The sequence below is a fragment of the Propithecus coquereli genome, unplaced genomic scaffold (genome assembly GCF_000956105.1).
Source record: "Propithecus coquereli isolate 6110/MARCELLA unplaced genomic scaffold, Pcoq_1.0 Scaffold487, whole genome shotgun sequence".
NCBI lineage: Eukaryota > Metazoa > Chordata > Mammalia > Primates > Indriidae > Propithecus > Propithecus coquereli.
This window is the reverse complement of record NW_012150696.1, coordinates 1,076,022-1,082,799: the sequence shown is the minus strand read 5'-3', so window position 1 is coordinate 1,082,799 and position 6,778 is coordinate 1,076,022. Positions and strand designations below refer to the sequence as shown.

Here is a 6,778-nt window from a genome sequence, read left to right as displayed (position 1 = left end):
GGCGCATGCCTGTAGTCCCAGCTACTCGGCAGGCTGAGGCAGTAGGGTTGCTTGAGCCCAGGAATTTGAGGTTGCTGTGAGCCAGGATGACGCCACGGCACTCTAGCCCGGGCGACAGAGTGAACTCTGTCTCAAAAAAAAAAAAAACAGAAAAAGGTATAAAAGCTTAACCTCTACCCCAAGGCGGGGTCCTAGCCCTTAGAAGAGGCTACTGCGTTGGTGCTCTGGGACTTGGACCTTAGCTCAAGCTAGCCAATAAACTCCTTTGCCATTTGCAGCCTTGGTGACTCTGCCTCTCTGTTCCTGGGGCCGAGGGGAACCGGCTCTAACAGGAAAGCCACAGGATTGAAGCTAGTAGTGATGGAGAAAGATCCAAGTATGAATGAACATATAGAGTGGAAGTACTTCAGTAAAGAGCTAGGCATGGTAGTCGCCTACCAAGAAGTTCTCCCTAGAGCACTTCATTTCGTTTTGGCAGCCTAAAGTATACCCTGGCAGCTGGGCTATATGTGTGGAGTTCATAGGAAAATGCTACAGGACAAATCAATAGATGCAATAAAATAGGATTTCTGGGATAAAGCCTGGGTGTCTTGTTTTAGGGAGTGAGATCATCTAGCTCCAAGAGGCATCACATCTCAGTATGTTATAGAAAGCGTAGAATTGGGAATCAGACCTGGGGTTTGACTTTAGGGTCTTCCAATCACTCTGTGCGACCTATCTGAGCCTTGGTTTCCATATTTGTATAATAAGAATAACAGTGCCTATCTCATAGGATTATTGTAATGACAAAATGAGGTACTGTTGAGAAGACTACATGAGTTCCTAGCATAGAAATTGGTATATAGTATTTAGTACATGCCACCTACCCATTGAATTGTGGATGCTATATGGAGCATAGATCCATCTATTTTTAGAGAGCCTTAAGACAGGTTCTCTACCTTTCTTGCACATTAGAATCACCTGGGGAGCTTTAAAAAATCCTAATGCCCAGGCTTCACCCTAGACCCATTAAATCAGAAGAATCTCTGAGTAGAGCCTAGACATCAGTTTTTTTTTTTTAAAGCTCTCCATTTTGCAACTAAGGTTGAGAGCCACTCCTTTAAGAGTTCCCTCTAGAAGAGAAAAGTAAACCTTTGGCTTAAGAACTGCTGATCTGGATGGTTATATATTTGAAAAATTTCTAGAGGAATAAAGCCTAGAGCTTGAGATGGGCAGATGAGTAGGGTATAGTGAGCCATATTCAAAGGGAGGCTATGGTGAAAAGAATGTGGTTAGCATACTGATTTGGAAAGGTCAGTGATGAAGTCATTAATATAGGTGCCAGGAATATACAGGATTTGCTGTAGAGATGGAAGACTTTGAGCCTCTCAAGCTGGTCCTTTTATCTAGCACAGACAACACAAATGATGATGTCTTTATTGCTTTATCACATGTGAATCTTGAGCCATGAGCAGGGCTGATGGCAGTAGTGGGTTGTGGTGAACTTTTACAGTTTGCTCTGCTCTGTTGGTTGGGGAGGGCATCAAGGCGTGATTGAAATATGTGCATGTGGATGTTCTTTTCCAGTGTGTGGGGGTGCAGGTGGGAATGTATGTACCACCAGCCACTGATAATGAAGCCTTTTCCCAAAGCCTATTAGGATTCATGTGGCTGCTCTGACCACACACGTGGTTTTGTTGGTACTGACAGATGAGAAAGGTGAGGTTCAAACCTGCCTTCGTAGCCTTTCAGTGAATAGAGTATCACTTGGAATAGAAGTGTCATCTCTGGGTCAAGAATTTCAGCTGTTAAGAGACAAGGTGCTTTCTAGTAGGACAACTCTAGTTTCTAGGGATATAAGTAATTCAGAAGCTGAAAACCATACTACATTCACTGGATATCAAGACCCAAATATAATGGTAATGGTCAGGAGTATCTTTTGCCACATGGGGTTACCTGTCTTTAATTGGGTCCCTTTTCTTGAGAAGCAGGCATGCATGAGTGAGAGACAGAGTCCTCCTGGGACAGGAAGGTACACTGGACAGATTGGTGTCTGTCTTCAATGGTTTTTATGAGTTAGAATGAGTCAGGACTGGAACCAAATACAAGTGATGCTTCAGGTTCTTGCTGGAGACCGCTAGTACTTTTGCACAGGAAGCAAAAGCAGGAAAGAGCTTAGGCCCCCAGATAGAAAAAAACAAAACAAAACAAAAAAACTCCAAACTGTGGTTAGGTCTTTTCTGCTTTGTGGATGTCAAATGCCTGTTGGACCTTGTTCACAAAATTTCATATTGTACCAATATAGGGTTCTGGTCCTACATATAAGGGGGTCCAGTCCATCTTTCTGCCTCTTTTTGGGATATTGGAAATAAAATACTATATAATTGGTATAGTTTAGCAATGAGACTACTGTCTTTGGACACAAGTGAGCTTTTCTTAGGTATGCAGTGTGTTTTTTACTCTATGAAAAGTATTTTGGGTTAGGTGCTGGGAAGCTTGATGATACAATGTATCTTCCAAAAATGTGTCTGCCATTATTAGAGTTGCAACCTCCTGGAATACTAAATGGAGTGTCATCCTGGGATGTGGTAGATAATCTTAAGACCTGAGCAAAGACTTGCACAAGCCAGAGTTGGCCCAACTGAGACTGGAAAATATCAAATCTGTGCTAGATCCAATCAGTATAGTTTTCTGAATTTTTCTGTCAATATTCAGGAGTCCAAGGACTCAAACAGAGAAAGAGGTGGTCAGAGGCTACCAAGATTGGGAATTACTAAAGTGGGTATGGGGAAAAGACAAAGACATTGGTTTGCTCTTGCCTCTAGCAAGAGTGTTGGTAAAATGGCTAAACATTGTTGGCCTGGTAAGGGGATAAGGGATTCAGAGACTATGCAGGGGTCAAGTAACTAGAGGTTATGAAGTGGGTGAAGAGCAGATTATGCAGAAGCGAGGAGTAGAATGGGGTAGGAGGATGGGAGACTCGAGATGAGGGAAGCAGGTTGAAAGTTAGAAATAGAAAAACTAAAAGTGATAACAGTTTAGATAAACTCTTATAAAAGTATGTTAAAATAGGAGTGCTGCCTAACATCCTAAGACAAGATAGCAAAGACAGATTACTGTGGGATTTGTGCAAAATGTAGGAGGGTGAAACTGATTAGACTACCCTTAAACTGTCACTGGTATCAAGGGCTTAAAAGAGTCAAGAGTGAAGATTGGGAAAGGGATTTCGAAGAGGATATTTGAATGGAGTTATTGGAGTGCTGTGAGGACTTCATCACTAAGGAGGAAAAGAAGTGTTAAAGCCCTGCACTCAAAGACTAGGGAAAGGGGCCTTCAATGAGACCACTTGGAAAGCTTCCCAGAGTTTAGGGGACACAATGCACTAAATGTCTGTCTTCCACCTGAACAATCTTATAGGCTGAAAGAGAGTTTGCTACTTTGTTAGTGATGGGTTTATATTCCTGAAATTTGTCAGGACAAAGAAGACATGCACGTTTCCTGCAAACTCAGGGAAAGGAGACAGAGAGAGAGAGAGCGAGCGTGTGTGCAGGCACATCAGCAGGGGTTCAACTGTGGACCTGACCAAGATGACCACCCAAATTGATGAATAGGCTTCATCAGGGAAAACTAAAGATCTTTCTGAAGTTAGGGTAAATGGCCAGCTGGTTAAAGGAACTGCAGTTGAGAAATTCATAGATACAGAAGTTTGTCTCCCAAAACCCACAAAGGTGCCCATGAGATAAGAAGTCAGCTTTTAATACCGGTGAGGTGCAGAGAAAGTGACGGCAGCTCATAAAGTGCCAACAAAGTAACACTCTTGCTCATCTTGCTCTTTAACGATGAAGGGGTTAGAAGTTGGAATGGGCACGATCTGAGGGTTAGACAAACAAGTCAGGGAAAGAGGGAAGTGGCCACACTCTTTTCCTAAATGTAGGCTTCCCTACCTGCAGCAGACACAAACTGGGAGGAGGGAGAAAAGCCTAAACTTTAAGTCAGGTGCCAAATTTTGACTATTGTGGAGGACTGGATATTTTAATTATTAACATCTCTTAACTAAAAGTAACCAGAAAAAGTAATGGTACCACCCACATTTTAATTCAGGGATAGGAGAAGAACCAGCAACTACAGGGTGTTTTCAAAGGAACAGTGGAAAATAAAAATTAAGTTATTTGAGTTAATCCCAAAAGTCATGCTTGTTCAATGTACTGGAACACTGTTGTTGAGTACTTACTTTGTTTTTTAGATCCTAGAGGTATAAAGATGAATTGGATGACATTCCTCCCTACAAGAATCTAGGAACACAATGCAATATGATATATGCAGTCACAGAAGTAATATGTGTGAAAATTGAAGTGCTATAGTAAAAAGAAAGATGTGAGTAATTTATTTTGGAAGGGAGGGGAGTGGGAGAGACGTAGAACTACAGACAAGATAAAACCAAGCAGGGTTTGAGAGAGGGGTAGATGTTCACAAGGTGAACAAGGCAGAGAAGCAGTTATTTCACTGGGGGCTGCAAAAATGTTGTTCTTACTATAATATTCTGCATTTTTTAACTGGCATTCTTCTGTAAAGAAGACCTTTGTTTTAAGAAAACTATTTTAATGAATTTCTCAGTGGACAATTAGATAGGGGTTTGCTTTTAATTTTGTTTAAAGCAATTAGAAAGCTGCTGATTTTTAAAAGGATTTGTTACCCAATTATTGGAGCCATTTACTTTCTCAGTATTATCCCTAATATTTCCAGTTATTACTTTGGTTGCCGGGAGGTTTTTTTTTTGTTTTTTTTTTGAGACAGAGTCTCGCTTTGTTGCCCGGGCTAGAGTGAGTGCTGTGGCGTTAGCCTAGCTCACAGCAACCTCAAACTCCTGGGCTCAAGCCATCCTTCTGCTGCCTCAGCCTCCCGAGTAGCTGGGACTACAGGCATGCGCCACCATGCCCGGCTAATTTTTTCTATATATTTTTAGTTGTCCAGCTAATTTCTTTCTATTTTTAGTAGAGACGGAGTCTTGCTCTTGCTCAGGCTGGTCTCAAACTCCTGAGCTCAAACAATCCACCCGCCTCGGCCTCCCAGAGTGCCAGAATTACAGGCGTGAGCCACCGCGCCCAGCCTGCCGGGAGGTTTTTAAATTCAGGCAATGAATTTGAGGTAAAGGTTGGGTAGAGATTTGCCAATCTATGGTAAAATGGAAGAAAAACTAGGTGGGAACAAAGAACCAATATGACATCCATGACATCTTGACTGCACCAGTTCTCAGGAAAAGCAGCTTCAGAAAACATACTTGTGGAAGTAGAGACTCTAGAAATTAGTTCCCATGAAACTGCATGTTCTGGAACCCCTTGGAAAGTTTTTACATGAAGATGCAGCTGTGCGGTACAGAACACTGAGCAAAGTCTTCCAGGGTTGGTTGATGACAAGCTAAGGGCAGAATTAAAGGAATTTAGAGAATGGCTTTCAAAACAATATCCTGGATTTCAAGTCTATTGTCTTGGTCCTATTTTGAATTTCAGGAGCTGAATATTAATGCCTTCTGTTTTAGCCATTCCTTTTTTTTTTTTTTTTTTTTGAGACAAGGTCTCACCCTGTTGCCCAGGCAGTGGTTCAATCATAGCTCACTGTAGCCTCGAACTCCTGGGCTCAAGCAATCCACCTGCCTCAGCCTCCCAAGTAGCTAAAACTATAGGCACGTGCTACCGCACCCAGCTGAGTTTGTAAAAAATTTTTTGTAGAGACGAGGTCTCGCTATGTTGCCCAAGCTAGTCTCAAACTCCTGGGCTCGGGTGATCCTTCCGGCTCAGCCTCCCAAAGTGCTAGGATTACAGGTGTGAGCCACTGTGCCTGGCCTTCATTCCTTTTATAAATAATGCTATACTCCCTATCCCCAGGGCAAATGAATTCCTCAGGCAGAAGAGAAAAAAATCACCTTAATCATTTTCAAAATATTACCCCAGTAACACAAGTATTGTAGGGTTTTATGGGTTTAAGTGAAAGACAATGTCTCTTTATCTTTTTCTAATAGGAATAAGTTTGGTGATTACAAATTTAATATATTTTAAACAGAATTAGTATATTATATGATATGTTCTATAACCATCCTTAATATTTTGGATTATGACTCCTTGTGAAATTATTTTTCATATTTTATCATTAAGCCATAAGGTATACATGCATTCATCCTAAAAGGAATGAATAATTTGGTCATTTTTTCCTCTCAAATAATTAAAAGCAATCTTTGTTATTTCTTCTGTCAAAGGGCCATAGTAGTCACAACACATTAAATTGACCAGTTATTTTAGTCTAGTCCATTATTCATGATACAGAGTGATGTAGTACACTGAGCCTGCTCTGGAGTGAGGTTACGTGATTCCCAGTCCTAGCTCCCACACTGTACCGCTCTGGGCACATTATCGTCCTTGGGCCTCAGTTTCCTCATCTGTAAAACAAATGTTGTTAATAGTACTCATCTCATTGAGTTGATAGGAGGATTAAACAATATCATGTATGTAAATACTTGGCACAAATTAAATATTAGTTTTCTTTTTGTTGTTATTATTGACCAAGAGAGGAGATGATATCCAAGTCACTAGACTTCTCACTCTTAAGAATATGAATGTGTTCTTCAAACGTATCTAGCGTTCTTGAGAAATGATTTTCCTGAGAGTGGCAAGTGTTACAATTAAGAGTTGAATTTCTCCTACTCTTATGTAGAAAATCTAGAATGAAGGCTGGGCGCGGTGGCTCACGCCTGTAATTCTAGCACTCTGGGAGGCCGAGGCGGGTGGATTGTTTGAGCTCAGGAGTT

General features: G+C 41.4%; 1 protein-coding gene across 1 annotated transcript in view; it reads left to right on the top strand.

Moving 5' to 3' along the window:
* The window catches only part of GPR19 (G protein-coupled receptor 19), a 42,619-nt gene that overhangs the window by 1,726 nt on the left and 34,115 nt on the right, over nucleotides 1-6,778 (top strand). The window lies entirely within an intron of this gene.